The sequence below is a fragment of the Astyanax mexicanus genome, chromosome 17 (genome assembly GCF_023375975.1).
Source record: "Astyanax mexicanus isolate ESR-SI-001 chromosome 17, AstMex3_surface, whole genome shotgun sequence".
NCBI lineage: Eukaryota > Metazoa > Chordata > Actinopteri > Characiformes > Acestrorhamphidae > Astyanax > Astyanax mexicanus.
Window position 1 is genome coordinate 15,108,017 of NC_064424.1, and position 16,768 is coordinate 15,124,784.

Here is a 16,768-nt window from a genome sequence, read left to right on the forward strand (position 1 = left end):
TTTTATTCACACTCTTCTTATTTCTCATTAAATATCTACTAGATACAGATTATATCTGTACAGTATCATTTATTTCACTTCCCTCCTGAATATTTGGAGTGCATTATGTCTCCTTATGTTGTGTAGTTATGTAGTTTTCACCCCAGAATTTCTGCTGCCTCACACCAGGCTTCGGCTGCATCGCAGGGCAGGAGCGCAGCTGCGTTACGGCTATTTCGTTTGAATTGTGCAGTGCAGAGTATTACAGATTTTGTATTTTTGCACTTGGGCTATTAGCTCAATATTAAATATTTCGTTTGTTTATAAATTATTTTATATTCTTAAACCATGTTAAATTATATTCGATTGGAGGAAATTAATTCAGACATCATTTCTTTTTTGTCCCGTTACCGTTCCGCAAAAAAAAATCCTTCTTTTAATCCCGCATCAGCCCGCCACATACACAGTTTTGCCGCACCTGCCCCGCGGTCCTAAATAAATGTAATAAATTACATTTAGTGCTTTAAATTAAGGATTAAAATTAAATATTAAGGATTAAGGATTAAAAAAATATTTATTAAAACCGCTGAATAGTGCGGTCACGTTTCTTACCACATTACAAAAAAAAATCGGTGTGTGTGTGCGCGTGTCGGTCCATTCTCCGCTCCTTTTTTGTGCTTAGGGTTTTTTTGTTGCGTGCATGAGAATCACTGCGTGATTATTACAATTTTCTTAACTATTTATTAATGTGCTCCCACATCCTCTGGATTGATTAAACTCCTGTTCCCGCCAATAACAATTCAGTTCTGTCTGTGCCGCAAGATATCCTGACGGGACCCGCGTCATATAATATGTTGATTAAAATGTCGTGACGTTAAGAAATCGGCTCGCAAGAGACAACCGACCAAAAAAAAGACATTAGTTCCATTTTAAAATAATAGAAACCTGTCCTTTATGTTTGACAATTTTTGTTTCACTTTACGTGTCCTTACTCATCTGAAGTTTATTTATCTGAACTGAGTTTTATATGGTTATATTTGTAGCGGTTCTGAACTCAGTTCCGCGTGCTGTGAAAGAGACAAGGCGCAGCGCATTTTACCTCAGACTTGGTCAGATAACAACATTTCAGTAAAGATGGTGGTTATAGTTTTATATCATTGCTTTGCTGTTTGAACTACACTTCAACCAACCTTACTATTTTTACCAAGACTGAGGCGCAATGCCGCGCGTTCTCCGCGGTGCTCACGCAGAACAGCCAGGAGCCAGACAATGAATTAATATATTTTACTTTCTCAAAATGTGACCACGGAACACCTTACATGGCATGGTTTACCTTGAGGTGGGTGAATTAGTTTGATGTGTTGGCGAGAGGTGCAGACACCACTTTCCGGCAAATCTTGCAGATGATTCTCTTCTGTTCTGAGTCTTTTTCTTCCTTTTTTCTCAACTTACTGAGCCTGCCCTGTAGCTTCCATTTCCGAGCCAATATTAGTGCTGCTCATCTTCACTCTCTTCAGCAGCCTCAATGGAGACGAAGTGAGCAGGAGACTCCAGAGCTGTTCTGACCTCAATGAGTACCACGCACCGCGTTTTGCTTAACCCAGATAAATGACAAAAAATTTTATATTCGATATTATGAATTTTGAGATCGTTTGACACCAATATCTATCGCGATCAAAATATATTTGATATATTGCACAGCCCTATAGTGTAGGACTTACACTTGACATATTAATACTGAATTCACCACAGTTGTGCTTATATGGAGCATTTTACTACCGCTCAAAACGCAGTCAATCAGATTTGACAGCCATAAAAAAATGCGGTAATGACGGTAATGAGCTCATCACCGCGGTGACGTCCCATAACCGCGGTATTGCGGTAATAAAATTATCGTCACAGCCCTACTACTAATACTGTTTGTTTTATTTTCTCCTTCACTCTCTATCTTTTAGTGAAGAGCATGCATATGTACACCCCTGCCCCAAACAAACAAGCACACTTTATACTTGCAGGAGATTCAGCGCTTCCCATCCATTCTGCCAGACAGCAGAGCACCTTGAGTGTGCCCGTCTGCTCACGTGCGCAGGCGCAAACACTTCTGTCTCTTTTTGCAATGCCACCCACTTTACATTTCCTAGCGTGCCGGCTGACAGTGCACTTGCCCGCTTAGGAATCCATAAAATACTAAAATGACAGAGCTCCGCATGAACAGGCCTGGCCACAAAGGCAGTGAATAAATACATAAACAAGCAAAACATTTAAATACACATGCACATACATGAGTACCCTCTGCCCACTGACTCTGAAGCAGGGTAGTGGCTTGGTAAATTGCTTTGGAAATGGGGTCTGCTTCCTGGGCAGAGGCTTTGGAGCCAGACAAAAAAAAAAAGCTCCAGCAGTTTCCTCAAGTCATTGGGGACTAAACAACTACAACCAGTTGTTGACATTCTAGAACCGTATAGAAAAAAGAAGAGAAAAGCAACAACTGGCATACTTCAACTTTCAGCTAACAGTGCTGAAGCCTCCAAGTTCACAGAGTTAACATGAGAGGTATCATCACGCTGAGAACAAAGCCATGCAGGAAACCATCATATGACAAAATATGACAATATTTTACTGTATTGTGAATATCGACAATATGCTAACCTTGGCTGCACAAAATTTGAAAAATAAAAACATTGTGATCTACAGGGGTTGGACAATGAACAATGAACAGGGGTTGGACAATGGCTCTTGATACATCACAAAGACTTGCTGTCTTGGTCACAGACGCGGCAGCAAGACGTGCACCAACAATTTGTCCTCTTTCGAACTCTGGTATGTCGCCCATAATATTGTGTGCATTACAATATTTTGAGCAAAACTGTGTTTCTCTTACCCTGCTAATCGAACCTTCACACTCTGCTCCTACTGGTGCAATGTGCAATTAATAAAGATTGGCCACCAGGCTGGCCCATTTTGGTATGAAACCTCCCACACTAAAATGACAAGTGTTTCAGTTTCATTTTCCAACCCCTGTATCGCTGTTCTGCGATTATATATTGTGATATTAAACAATACCGGAAATAACAACACATTTTGCCAGAAATAAACAATTTAAAATGATGCACCATGTCCTGCATATTTTAGTATTTTGTCTGCACCTCTATAAGAGCTTGTTAATTGAGACATTAGTTTAATCAGGTGTGTTAAAAAAGAAGAAAACTATACATCTCAGGACTGTAGGGTGCATCCAATAACAGCATTAAGAAACACTGAATTAAGGCAACACTAAGTAGCAGCCTTACTTTAAATGATCAGCTTTAAAACAAGGTTGATGCTCCACTAAGTTGTAATAGAAAGAAAGTTTTTCTTCAAACTAACCCGGGAACACCATTGCTGTTAATGACAAATAAACATAAGAGCAGGGTTATATTGTACAATTTTGTATAGTATTGTAGTAAACAAGAGATAAAACATCTTCTTTTTGTATTTTCTTATTTCAGTAGGCGTGGTCCTTATTATACATCAGCAAATATTAATTAGTATAAACTAAATCCAGTGAACTATTATATAGGAATATATTTCTATTTTTATTACAGTTATTCTAGCTAATCAGTTGTAACACACACTGCATTGTTGTTAAATCTACAACTCATCCTCAGTCTCATCCTCATTCCTCTAAATGGTCAGGAATGTAAAGCAGTGCAGGCTGCAGGTGTCTATCAGTAGCACTGTTTAGGTCAGCTGTGGGAGTGATTGATTGGATCAGACTTTTTGCCTCAGAAGTTGAGCAACTTCCCATCGCCCCCAGAAGTGCGCTCTGTCTCTGATCAGGAACAGCAGGCCCGGGCTGCACCTTGTTTGGCGGAGAATTGGAGCACAGTCTGGGCAGCGGAACAAGGGCTCTGCCAACGGCCACGGAGCTCAGCTGGCCGGGTGAGGGATTAAATGAAAAAGCGTTACACAAAATGGAAGCCTGAGCCTGTTCAGGGATCAGTGCTGTGGGCCATGCACATGTATGCTGTAATGCAGTAATAGGATTGAGTGGGTGCAGCGCAGGGGAAGAGCCAGGCCTCAGCACCCTCCACAAAGTCTGGGTGATTGGACAGGATTTGAAAGCGGTAAATGCTGCGTTTCTCTTTCTGTTCTGTTCAGCGCTTCTATATTGAGTATTGAGTGTTTTTAGCAATGTTTAATTGTGATTAATGTGGTTATTCAAAGGCTTTTTACTCTTAATTTGATTAATTTCATTTGCACTAACATAGAAGTGTAATATTATAAGATTATACATTTTAATTCACACTAGGACTGGGCAATATGACTAAAAACTCTTGTTTTAACATACTTCAAAAAATGGTGATGTACAGCAGTGTAATGTTAAAGTATCAGACTTAGTAAACTGCACAAAATCATGCTGTATGAGATGATGAAATAAAGTTGTGATGTTTGTAATTAAATTATGCACAGATGTAGGTGCAATATTAGGATAATGTAATTTCTGATATCTGGTATAAAAAAAAAATATTATTAACCTAAAGAACCACGTTTGTAATCCTTGCGATCTTCACATGTGAAGAACCTTTAAACTCAAGTCTACACAATTTCAGTCTCGGATCTCTATTAATAGAGAGAGACTAAAATCTTAAAACTGTTTCAAAAACATATTTTAATTTACCCATTAGGGGTGGGCGATATGGCTCTAATATAATATCACGATATTTCAGGGTATTTTTGTGATAGCGATATACTTGGCGATATAGGAAAACAGAAAATATAGTATAAGAGTATAACAGAAAAATCATAATGTGGCAAAATAAACAATATACCATAAAATACTATAATGCAGCAAATAATATTGCAGAATATTTAGTGCATGCATATAAACTGCAAACTAAAACAATTATACAATAAATAAACCTAAAGCTTCACAGTAAATAATAGAGTACTTTTAAGACAGAACAGCCCTATTATCACGATATGGATTTTTAATATCATGATATTTCTGTGTCACGATATATTATATACGATATAATATTGCCCACCCCTATTACCCATGTAATCTGATGTAATCCTCATAAATAGTTAACATGAGTTATGCTTAATAATGCACAAAAACACAAATAGTATTGTTCTTGCTATTGCACTAGTAATGCTGGATCATTATGTATAATTAGATTTTCTGTAGAAATCTGGTGAAATTCTTTTTTTTTAATATTTAAGATGTGTGTCATGGCTTGTGGTAGTTAATCAGGTCTAGGTTATTTAAACAGTTCTGCGCTTGATTGTAGGTGTCATGGATATTAATTAGAGCTGTCAACTGATTTAACAAATTCATCTAAAGCTTTACTGTAACATCTGTGACATAACTAAAGCTACCCTCATAATACCAGGCTAAAGGAGTAACACTTTACAGTAAGTAAGGGTCCCAAATAACAGTACTTATGACAGTAATAAACATTGTTAAATGGTTAAGTAATGTCTGAAATCATTATAAATTGACACTATTTAAGACGTTATTAAACATTACTACATTTTAATGCTTCATAAATGTTATAAATAACTATAAATTGAGACAGTAGTTAAATTATTTTTTTTAATGGTTAATAATGTCTAAACTAATGTCAATTTATAATCAGTTGGGACGTTCTGTAGTAAGTACTGTTAATTAATGTACCTTTATTGTAAAGCGTTACTGGCTAAAGTTTTCATTGCCTGTTTTCTGCTTTCTAATTTTTTTGCATAGATAATAATGTTGACTCAAGACTGCCTTCTCAAACTTTGCCTTCACAAAGATGGAGATACATAAAATAAAGGGCAATAAAAATTAAATAATTTGAAAAAAAAAAAAAAAAAAAAGTATGTCATGTTCAGCTATGAGGCTTGCTTTATTTTACACTTTGTAGGATGTTAGGCACTTCAAATACCCAGGTGTGTAACACATTTTAACAAAATATGCAGAATAGAATTTATAACTATTGTAAAAGCACACACACACACACATTTTCACACTTTAACAATATTATTTAAGCTGATTTTTAAAAATCACATTTTCAATGGGACTGTATGCACTCCAGATATCGTATGCATGTGTGAAAGCACTAAAACAAAACGCAAAAAGCGCTTTTTCTGTATTCTGTTCACCTCTGCACACTTCATTACACTGTTTTTATTATATATAAAAAGCTTTCAACTTTTTTTTTTTCAAAATACTACAGATTGCCCTAGATTTTTTTAAATAAAAAAATAAAGGATTAAAAAAATGAATAAATAAACCAATTTGAAATATTCAGCCTTTCCATTATTCATGTAAAAAAGGTGCAAAAGAGGGAGATCAATGCTCTTTTCCTTGGTAATGCTGAACCTGTAGCCTACAAGGGCTTGAGAATTGATTGTGCCCTTTTATTAATTTAGACTATGCTCTATTACCTTCAAGGCAAGCTTGGGAAGCTGGAAAAGACAAGGCAGTTTATTTAATAGGATCTTTAAGGAGCCTCTTGAGGAAGTGTGAAACTACCAACGGCAAAGCAGCGCACTCATATAAAAGCCCTTTAACTAGCTGCGTTCTGAGGAAATGAACGTTTAACAGGAGAAGAAAATTCCTGCACTGTTTTGCTGGACAAGATGAGGAAGTTCAGTGGTTAAGATTTGATGAACTGATGTACAAAATTCAATACGAGGAGCCAGACTCAATCGGCAGACCTCTCCAGCTTGCCTCGGGCCTGCGCTCTGCTGCTGTAGGTGTGTGAACATGCTGTGAATTGAAGAAAAATTACAGCTCGACTGATAACACTGTCTAACTAGAGCAGATAAGGAGGGTTTACTGCTATAGAAATTCATTATGATCTGAACTGATATAAGGTCTGCTCATAATGTAAGGATTCATGTGGCAAAATGGCTATGTTTAAACTGTTTCTTTTCCTAAAAATTAATTAAACTTTTTAAAGCCACACTTTCTTCAGGTTGTGCCACATGCTTTTCTAAACGAGCAAAAAGTGAAAGAAGAATAGTAGCCTAGTAACTACTAGTTATTACATCATAAACTTATCATACATATACACATATACATATACACATATACATATACACATATACATATACACATATACATATATACATATATATATATATATATATATATATATATATATATATATATGAATTTAAGCTCAATTTTTTTAATTTGAAAATCTCAATGCATATAATTTTTTTTTAAGTGTTTAAAAAGAAAACTAACGTGATCTAATGTTTTTGTCTCTGCATTCAGTAAATTAAAAAAAAATGAAAATATCTCCACAGCCCACCTTGTCCTCTGTTATTGTAGCCACACTGCGATCATGCTGCACACGTCACAGTCTGTCACGTGACCAGCTGATCAGGCAGCTGTTTCTAGGGGTCAGTGCATGCACATATTACATAGAAGACTGCTGATGCTTTTTAAAAAACAATATTTTATCAGTTAAACATAAGAAAACTAATTAAGTTATTAAGTTATATATTGTGATTGTGTTATATATTTAACCCCCTAACAGGCCAGGATTTTTGTCAATTGTCTGCCTGAGATTACACCATTAAATATTTTCTATTAAAGCATTATATAAAAAAGCTTTCATGTTTGATAAGTAACATTACTGAAAAGCAAAATTGTAATTATAACAGAAAATATAAACAAAATATTTAACTAAATCTGCTGATGTCAAAATATAATGAATAAGATCATAAAATTGTCTTTTTCCTGAATTTAATTTTTACATCCATATTTTCCTGAATACAAATCAACCAGTTCATGTCCTCCAAATCTTCAGTTTAATTAGGTTTGTCTATTTTCAAACCTAAAGAATTTGGGTTGATTCCTGTTACTGATCTGGAATTATTAATTATTAAGTAGAGAGAAAACAGGCAGCTTCTCAAAGTGTCCTGTAGGAGATTTCAAACCCTCAAATTTTCATAGAATATAAGTATACAAGTTATTGTCCTGCAAAAAAAGAAGAGTTTTGTATGATCTAAACCTATAGCCCTTATATGGGACAAGGCATGTTAGGGGATTTAACTGTAACGTTAAACATTACAAAAAAAAGCAAAAAGATGACTAAAATGCATTACTTTGTACTGAGTTCCTCTTAAGACTAGTTTTGCACAATACTCCCTAGTGTTCTGAGCAGTGTACTTAGAAAGTCATAACAGCTCTAAAAAAAACCCTGAAATTTCAGACATCTCCACCTTGGAGGGAGTTTTAGGAAGATCCATTTATTAGTAACCAAAAATGGCATTTTGGTGTGAATAGGAGGCCAAAACACAGACAAAAATCTTTTTTTTTTAATTGAATGAATTTGTATCCATATATGTGTTTACAAGGTCTTAGTCGGTTGTACTGGGAGGGGGGTTGGGTTGTAAAATGAGTCTTGGAGAGACAGATGTGTTTACACTGATGTCAGATGTGGATCAAATGCGTCTCAGGGCTTTTTCACAATTGATTTGCATAAATCCAAACAAATAGAAATGTTTTTTGGGACCGATTTTGGGCTTGTTTGGGCAAGGGGCTCATTCCAGCTGATTTGCTTTCACAGTCAAAACTCCATGTGAACCGTGAATCGATTGCACAATTCCACACGTCCCTTTTCTGAGTGTAGGTTTGCACACATTTTTACCATTTTCTGCTTTTTTGCACACTTGATACTGAATTCAACAAGCAAGCAATAAATCAGATGTAAACAGGATCTAAATGCCCACAAAAAAAAACTCTTTCTAGCACTAAACTAGGGTTCAACTTGAGTCAGATCAAGTGTGAAATGACATACAATAAGTAGTTATTCCAAACAGCTGCCCCTGATTTCATGTGTGCAAACAGAATCAAGAATTTAAAACTGTTTGTTTAAAAAAAAAATATCTGTGTTCTGTTCACATAGGCACACAAACTGTAATTGTAAGTGGACAAAAAAAAGACTCTGGGTTTTAATAAAACCATGACTACTGTGAACATGAAAAAACACTGCATTTGCATGTGTTTCGCTGCCCTGGCTTACGCTGTAGTATTTTTAAATAGCACAGGTTTAAAACAGCCAGGAAGTGGGTCAGTCAGTGGAAGTGTGACACACTGTAGGACGTGGACAAGGAGACCGGTTGGAACGGGAGAGGTAAACAGCAGGTTCCTAATGTCTTACATTAGACTGTCGCTGCTATACTGTGCAGTCACTGGACCTCTCTCTGCTGCTGTTGTTGTTGATAATGATGCATTAAGGATATTGCACAAAGTCTATATCTTTTAATCCCCGTAATCTGAGGAGCTTAGGGAACTGCTGGCCGCATCTGTCAGGTCCTAGGCTGCTGGGGCTGCGCTCCCTACTATACCATCATCACGTTCATGCTCGGCTGCAGAAACCTGCGCGCATGTCACCTACACGCTCGGTAATTTGCTGTAAGCTGTCGTGTTAATGGGGTGGTAATGGGAGCTTAACAGGTGAAGCCGCGATGGCAGCTTGCATATGGTTTGCACTGATGATAAGTAGAGCAGAGGAGACCAGAAGCAATCAGTTGGAACAACTGAATAGGAATTATAAATCAAGGATTAATTCCTATAGGGCCTTTTATAAAAACCTACAGCAATGTCCAAAAATGCTGTCTTTATTGAGTGCATTAATAAACAATAACAAACAATGCAGAGCTTTTCAACATTTCTAATGAAAAAAGGAAGGAAGAGCTTAATCTTTTAACGCTTAATTCCATTTTCTGCTACACATACAGCTCTGGAAAAAAATAAGAGACCACTTTAAAAATGGTGAGTTTCTTTGATTTCACCAAATTGAAAACCTCTGGAAAATAATCAAGAGGAAGATGGATGATCACAAGCCGTCAAACCAAATTTATCTGCTTGAATTTATCCAAAAGCAGTGTGTAAGACTGGTGGAGGAGAACATGCCAAGAATGCATGAAAACTGTGATTAAAAATATTGATTTCTGAACTACTAAAACTTTATGAATACGAACTTCTCTGAAAGCTCTGCATCTTTTTAGTTATTTCAGTCATTTCTCATTTTCTGCAAATGAATGCTCTAAATGACAATATTTTTATTTGGAATTTAGGAGAAAATGTCCGTAGTTTATAGAGTAAAACAACAATGTTAATTTTACTCAAACATATACCTATAAATAGCAGAAATCAGAAACTGCAGTGGTCTCTTATTTTTTTCCAGAGCTGTATATAAATTGAAATCTTCCACATTTAACCCACCCATGCAGCGAACACACACATACACACTAGCGACCAGTGAGCACACATGCCTGGAGCGATGGGCAGCCCTGGCCGCAGTGCCTGGAAGCAGTTTAAGGAATTAACTGTCTTGCTCAAGGGCATTTTAGTTTAGTGTCCTTGTTGGTTCAGAGAATTTAACCAGTGACCTTTATGTAAGAAGACCGCTTTTCTTCACATACTGTATTAAATCATTTATTGAAAAAAAAAGTATTTGCTGAAGCTTTGTAGCAGAAAATGCATGCAAGTGAATGGCGTTTGCTACTGCCAAATGATGAGGGAACTGGTTATGTGAAATTTCCCCTTGTGTGAAAAGGGGTGTATGCACGATATTAGAAAAAATTTACATTGCAAATGTTCCTTTTTTTGGCGATATATATTGCGATATTAAACAATGCAGGGCCCATGACATCACCAGCCCTGCCCACACCAGTAATCGGCCCTTTAATCAGGCATTTAAATAGCTTTTTAAAAGGTAATAAGAGCGTTTTTCTGGGACTAAAACCGTGAATTCAGCTTTAACTGGAAATATCTGCTCTGCAACACTGTGCTGGACTGAGGTGCACAGCTTTCGACATGTGCATTTACAAGCACGTGCCCAACCATGTGAATGGAGGCCATGTGGTTACCCAGTGTTTACTCCTGCCCCCCCCCTCGCACCCCCACTTCCCCTCACGCTTCTCAGGCAGCAGCATCCTGTCACTCACACAGACATAGAGACAGCATTGTGTATCTAGTTCTTGTGTCAAGAATCAAAACCTTTTGGAGATACAAGGTTTTGTTGTAGAGAGCCGCAATGTGATCAGAGCTGCTCCCATTCTGGTGCTCTGGCCAGGCCTTCGCTCGCTTGGGCTATATTGTTTTTCAAGCTTACGGAGTGACACTAATCTACCTCTTTATGCAGTGGATTAGCATTGTCTATTCATCTTCTAATCTCCTAAAGCCAACTCCTCAAAGTCTCCACTTCGTTAGAAAGTGCCCGTCAGCATCAGCATGTCCAATAACAAAAAAAGAAAAACATCCTACCGAGGATAGGCAGCTTTGTCAGTCATGTTCGATATAACTTATATTATATACATGCATTAAAGGAAAAGGAAAACTGTAAAAGCAGCAGTGTGTAAAGACTGAGTAAACTACTTTAGCCACTTGTGAGGGTGTGAAGGTGCTGTCTCCTCACTCACCCTTCAGAAACGCCTCCCACAAAAAGGGCTTCTGGGATGATGGATGACTAAATGCCAATGATAAATGACCCGATCACTCGGGCCCAGTAAAGCCATTAGTAAAGCTTTTACTGAGACGCCTGACCACCAGGAACGACTTTCACTGGCTTAAAGTTCACAGCGTAAACAAGAAGGCTGTTTGTAAAAATGTAAAAAGTGCACACTTACATTTGCAGTACAGAGCTAGGTTAAACTGAGTTACTAATGCACCTGATTACAACTCACTGTGCTATCTGACTAACTTACATCTAAAAATAGCATTAGTACACTAGACTCACTCTCTCCTTCTGATTAGAACAGCTGGTTTAAGTGGTGTACAGTGTTGCCAGATTGGGCAGTTTTACGCCAAATTGAGCAGATTGTGTTTGAAATTGGCTGTGGGAAATACACTTTGGCGGGTGGACAAAATTTGGGCTGGTTTGTAATGATTTTGCCAGGTTTTGTTTTTTATTCTATATACACACACAAACACACACACACACACACACACACACCCGACACACTGTACTGCTATTTTATAAATCAGATATAAATCAGGCCAACCTAAACCAGTTGCCAAAAGTTTCACTGACAGATTATTCACTCAAGAAGACACCATTGCTCGACAACATGCCTATTGTGTATGAGTTGTTACGTCTTTCATTGCTTGCTAGTTTATTCTTATTTATTAATTTACCTTTCCAACTGTGTATGATCATGTATCAGCAGTTTGTTTGTTTTTTTTAGATCATGTTGATTTTAAATTGTCTAATATTGCTGTCATGCTAAACATCGGCTGTTTTTTGGCAATGTTACACATATTTTGGCAGATTTTGTAACACATTTTGTCTGAAAACCACTGTAGCAATCTGGCAACACAACTCAAAAAGTAGCAATTAGATGTGGCTAATCTAGGTCCAGACAGTTAACATGCATCTCAGCTGGAACAAAATCCTGTGTGGACCGGAATTAACCATCTATATTTCACTGTAAAAAAAAAATTGACACAGTATTTCACTGTAAGATAAGATTGTTTTTTGAAATGCGTCAAGTGATTTTGTAAAAAAACAATCGGTACAAGTTTGATCCATTAATTACCTGTATTTTAACAGGTGTGTTTAACATTTGTTGATTTTAAGGCGTGTTTAATATAATTGGGAGTCTTAAGCTAATGCAAATGTTGACCTGAACAATGTCAACAACCTAGCTTTGGGAATACAGGCTGTATTACCTACTGCACCTTCAGTAATTTTAGTCCCTTCTGGACTGACAATTCTGAGTTTTGTCCTGTCCATTTAATAAAATAGCTATAGCTATATGTCCACTGCTGCGCATCGTAATTACACTTTGAGCACGGGCATATACACAACAGCAAGTGGAAATGGAGGAGCTACTGAACACCATGTCACGTGACCAAGAAAGCCAAAAAAACAAAAAAAAGGTGTGAATAAAAAGTCTGTGACTGGTCTTTAGATGTGAGAGGGTATCAGAATTTAATCTATTAAAAGTCTTTTTAGAGTATTTTCAAAGTCGGCTAGTGTATGGTTAACATAACTGTGAAATAAAAGGTTTCTTCGGTAAAAATAGTGACATTTAGTAACAAAAAGTTACAATAGTAAAATAGTAACAGGAAGGAAGTAGTGCCAAGAAAAATTGTCATAATCGGTCAGCAGGGGTGGCAGAAAAAATAAACGTACATGCGTGAAAGTATTTTAAAATTTAATATCTTACAGAAAATTATGCTTTTTTTTTTTAGTTCATTTAATTTTTTTATTATTAAGGGTTTTTTTTACCATATTTTTTCTGTACACTGTAGCTAAATCATGACTAAATACTGTGTAGTTAGTTGTAACAGGCTAGCTAGCTTGCTAACATCCAAACAAATCAGCCAAATCTTGTCTCTCTGACTGACTGACTGAGCGCGTGTGACTGACTGCAGCATCAGAGAGCGTGTTAGCATGCGTTACCTACACCGGCCAACGCGGCGCTTTCAGCAGCAGCCTGTGCGGAAAAATCACCATCTAAACACACAACCAGTACCGAGCTCAGCACGCGCCCCGCTCCCGCATATCCTACCTCTCTTCACGCGCGCGCCTCTCTCTCCCTCTCTCTCTCAGACCCTCAGCATGCTTCCTTCAACTGTGCAGCAACTTTTAGTCCGCAGTGCTGTTCCCACCGGAGAGTCCTGCACGCGCTCCTCCACCGCCGCCACTTTCACAGCCGAAACACACACACACGGCTACACACACTCTCACACACAGCCGCGGTAAACCCACAGCTGTCTGTCTCACTGCAGAGCGGGACAACAGGACACACACACAGCACAGCCCCGCAGAAATAATGCCCTCAGAGTGGAGCGGGAAAACAGCACGCGCGCACATGTGGAGTGTTTTCATCCTGAAGCAACAGTGAGGAAGAGGAGGAGGGGCCGCGCGGCGTCACGCCACCATTTATCAGAGCTTTTATTCATATTTTAACCACTATAATCATTATTATTTTACCTCAGCAGCTCATCCAAGGTGAGAAAGCTGATTTATTGACTACTCAACCCACTTTCACTCTGTTAAAACTCAGCAGAGTGATAATAACCTGTTTTTAAAATTATTTACAAACAATATTACATCATTTAGAAACACACAAGACTGTAGATCAAAAATAAAGCTCTGGAAAAAAAGAGACCACCTAAAATGATGAGTGTCTGGAATATAATGAAGAGGAAGATGGATGATCACAAGCCATCAAACCAAGCTGAACTGCTTGAATTTTGCACCAGGAGTGTAAAGCATAAAGTTATCCAAAAGCAGTGTGTAAGGCTGGTGGAGGAGAACATGCCAAGATACATGAAAAGTGTGATAAAAATCCAGGGTTATTTCACCAAATATTAAAATGTCTAAACTCTTAAAACATTTAAATATGAATATGAAAATATGAAATTGTTTTCTTTGAATTATTTGAGATCTAAAAGCTCTGCATCTTTTTTATTTCAGCCATTTCTCATTTTCTGCAAATAAATGTTTTTAATGACAACATTTTTATTTGAAATTTGGGAGAAATGTTGTCCCTTGTTTATAGAATAAAACAACAATGTTCATTTAACTCAAACATATACCTGTAAATAGCAGAATCAAAGAAACTGACTCAGAAATTAAAGTGTTTTTTTTCCAGAGCTGTTTATTAAATAAAGCATTACTGTATAGATATTTGCCTACTCTCTTTGTTTAAAATGTGGTTCTATAAAAGCATTTTTACTAGTGAGAACCAACTACACAAGGTGTTCCCCAAAAGCAAAAAAAAAAAAAAAAAGCATACAAATGGTTATATTAAAACCTTACATTTAAACAATGACTTTTCAAATAAGTAAAAAAAAACATCTCAACTATTAATGGAATTCAATATTATTTGGTATTCTAAGTAATTTTAAAGCATTGTTTTTAGTCTATTTATCATTAAAATGTTTAGGGGTGCACTGAATAATCGGTTTAATATGGCTTTGGGTCAAAGCTAAAAAGACAGCTTTCTTTGAAAACCTAGATAAAATATATTTAGGCAATTTATTAATGCAATATTGGACAAAAAGTTAATGAGAAAAACTTTGTTCAGTATTTGGCCTTCGCACAAATGGTTTATTTTATTTGATTTCAATTTTGGCCAAAGCTTTTCATTCCAAGTCATCCCTACATTTTTTTAAGGTCGAATTTAGTTTGTTTAGATTTTGGCCACAATGTATTCATTTAGAATTCCTAGAAATGTAAATACAACATAAAGAACAGCCAGATTTAATTCAATCAAAAGATGAAAATTGCAAAATGGATGTACAAGGTGTTTTTTGCATTGACGATGCAAACCATTTTAAGCATGTAATACTTAGAATACAAGAATACTGTTGTATTGCAGTATGAATATTTTGTTTTATTTTCCTTTTTTTAATATAAGTAGAAATTATAGTTAATTCTTGATAATAAATAAATAAATTATTTAAAGAAAACATTTTTAGCCAGAGCATAAAATAATTGTTTTGATGTACAAAGGAGTAAATAAATAAAGAATCCTCATTTTCCTTTCTTTGTATTTTACCTTCTGTCATACTGTTTGAACAGTATGACATCTTTCATCTCAGAACGTACAATATCTAACTATCTAAAAGCTTTCACCAGAACACCAGAACACAGTGAACTCCACATGGTTTTGTAGTGCAAATGAAAACATTCCCCATTTACTCTCCTTTTGTGAGCTTGCGTATCAAAATAAAAAACCCTCACTGATAGAAGCCACTCTAGAGAGGCAATCAGACGCAGGGTGAAAGACTATTTCTGTGTATGGCTGTTTGCGTTGTGTTTACATCAGATTACTGATGAAATCCACTGAATGACTGTCTGCTTACAGATGCCCTGTTGTATTCACTGGAGACTTAACAAACTTCTAGTCAGTATTCCTGTGTAATATAGCAGCATATTTCTCTGCAACCCTGCTGGAAAAAAAAGAGAAAATCTTCGCCTCTCTTGATAATGACAGATTGCATTCATTTAGTTTTGCCAGCATAGAGTCCCCTCCAGAGAAGCAGAGATAATGGAAATAGGGTCCAGAGATCGGAGGGGCGACACATGAAAACAAATACACCCCTGATCTAACAAAATTATTGCTGATGAGAAATAATATCACCATTGGAAAATATTGATTGTAATTGTAGATAAAAAATTGCAGTGTTTTTCTTGGGTTTCATAATACATCCGGCACAGTGTTCGACCTCAGCGCCCGTTCTAATAAAACAATAATCCTTACGTAAGGATTCCTTTCTGTTTCCGGTAACGACACTTTGCTAGACTCTATGGGATTTTACTGTAGCTTTGCCTTGTGAGCAATGATGTGTGTATGATAGTGAATTGCCCCTGGCATATCAGCTGAGTATGAAGTACAAGCCAAATAACACATTCACAAAAATTCTAAGGGGTTTTTTTGCGCATGTAACCCATTTTTCTGATAATATTCATTATCAATTATGTGCTCATCACCTTTTCACATTGACAGATTTGTACCTGTTTCTACATTATCCAGATCTCTCTATTATGTGCCCATCACATTTTTCATAAATGTGTAATTCATAAATTAGGACCTGTTACATTAGCATTAGCTATAGCTCACATTATCTCTTTGTAATGTTGTTGTGTTCTGTTATTCTTTTGTTTTTTATTATTTGATTGTACTGAGCAGGTTGACCTGAGGGGGATGGGTTCCACTGACTGAGTCTTGGTTCCTCCTAATGTTTCTTTCTCTTAATGTAAGGGTTTTTTTTCCTTGTCACTGTGTCACCACAATAATTGGCATCTCTGTGGTGCTGCTCATAAGAGGCGTGGACCTGTTTTTT

At 36.7% G+C, this 16,768-nt stretch overlaps 1 protein-coding gene across 3 annotated transcripts in view; it reads right to left on the reverse strand.

The window, feature by feature from the left end:
- The window catches only part of tenm2b (teneurin transmembrane protein 2b), a 386,378-nt gene extending 372,623 nt beyond the window's left edge, over positions 1 to 13,755 (reverse strand). For all 3 annotated transcript variants that reach the window (XM_049466164.1, XM_022676169.2, XM_049466163.1), the window contains exon 1: positions 13,483 to 13,755. The gene's annotated coding sequence lies outside the window, so the exon portion shown is untranslated. The remainder of the gene's footprint in view (positions 1 to 13,482) is intronic.
- Positions 13,756 to 16,768: the final 3,013 nt, after the last annotated feature.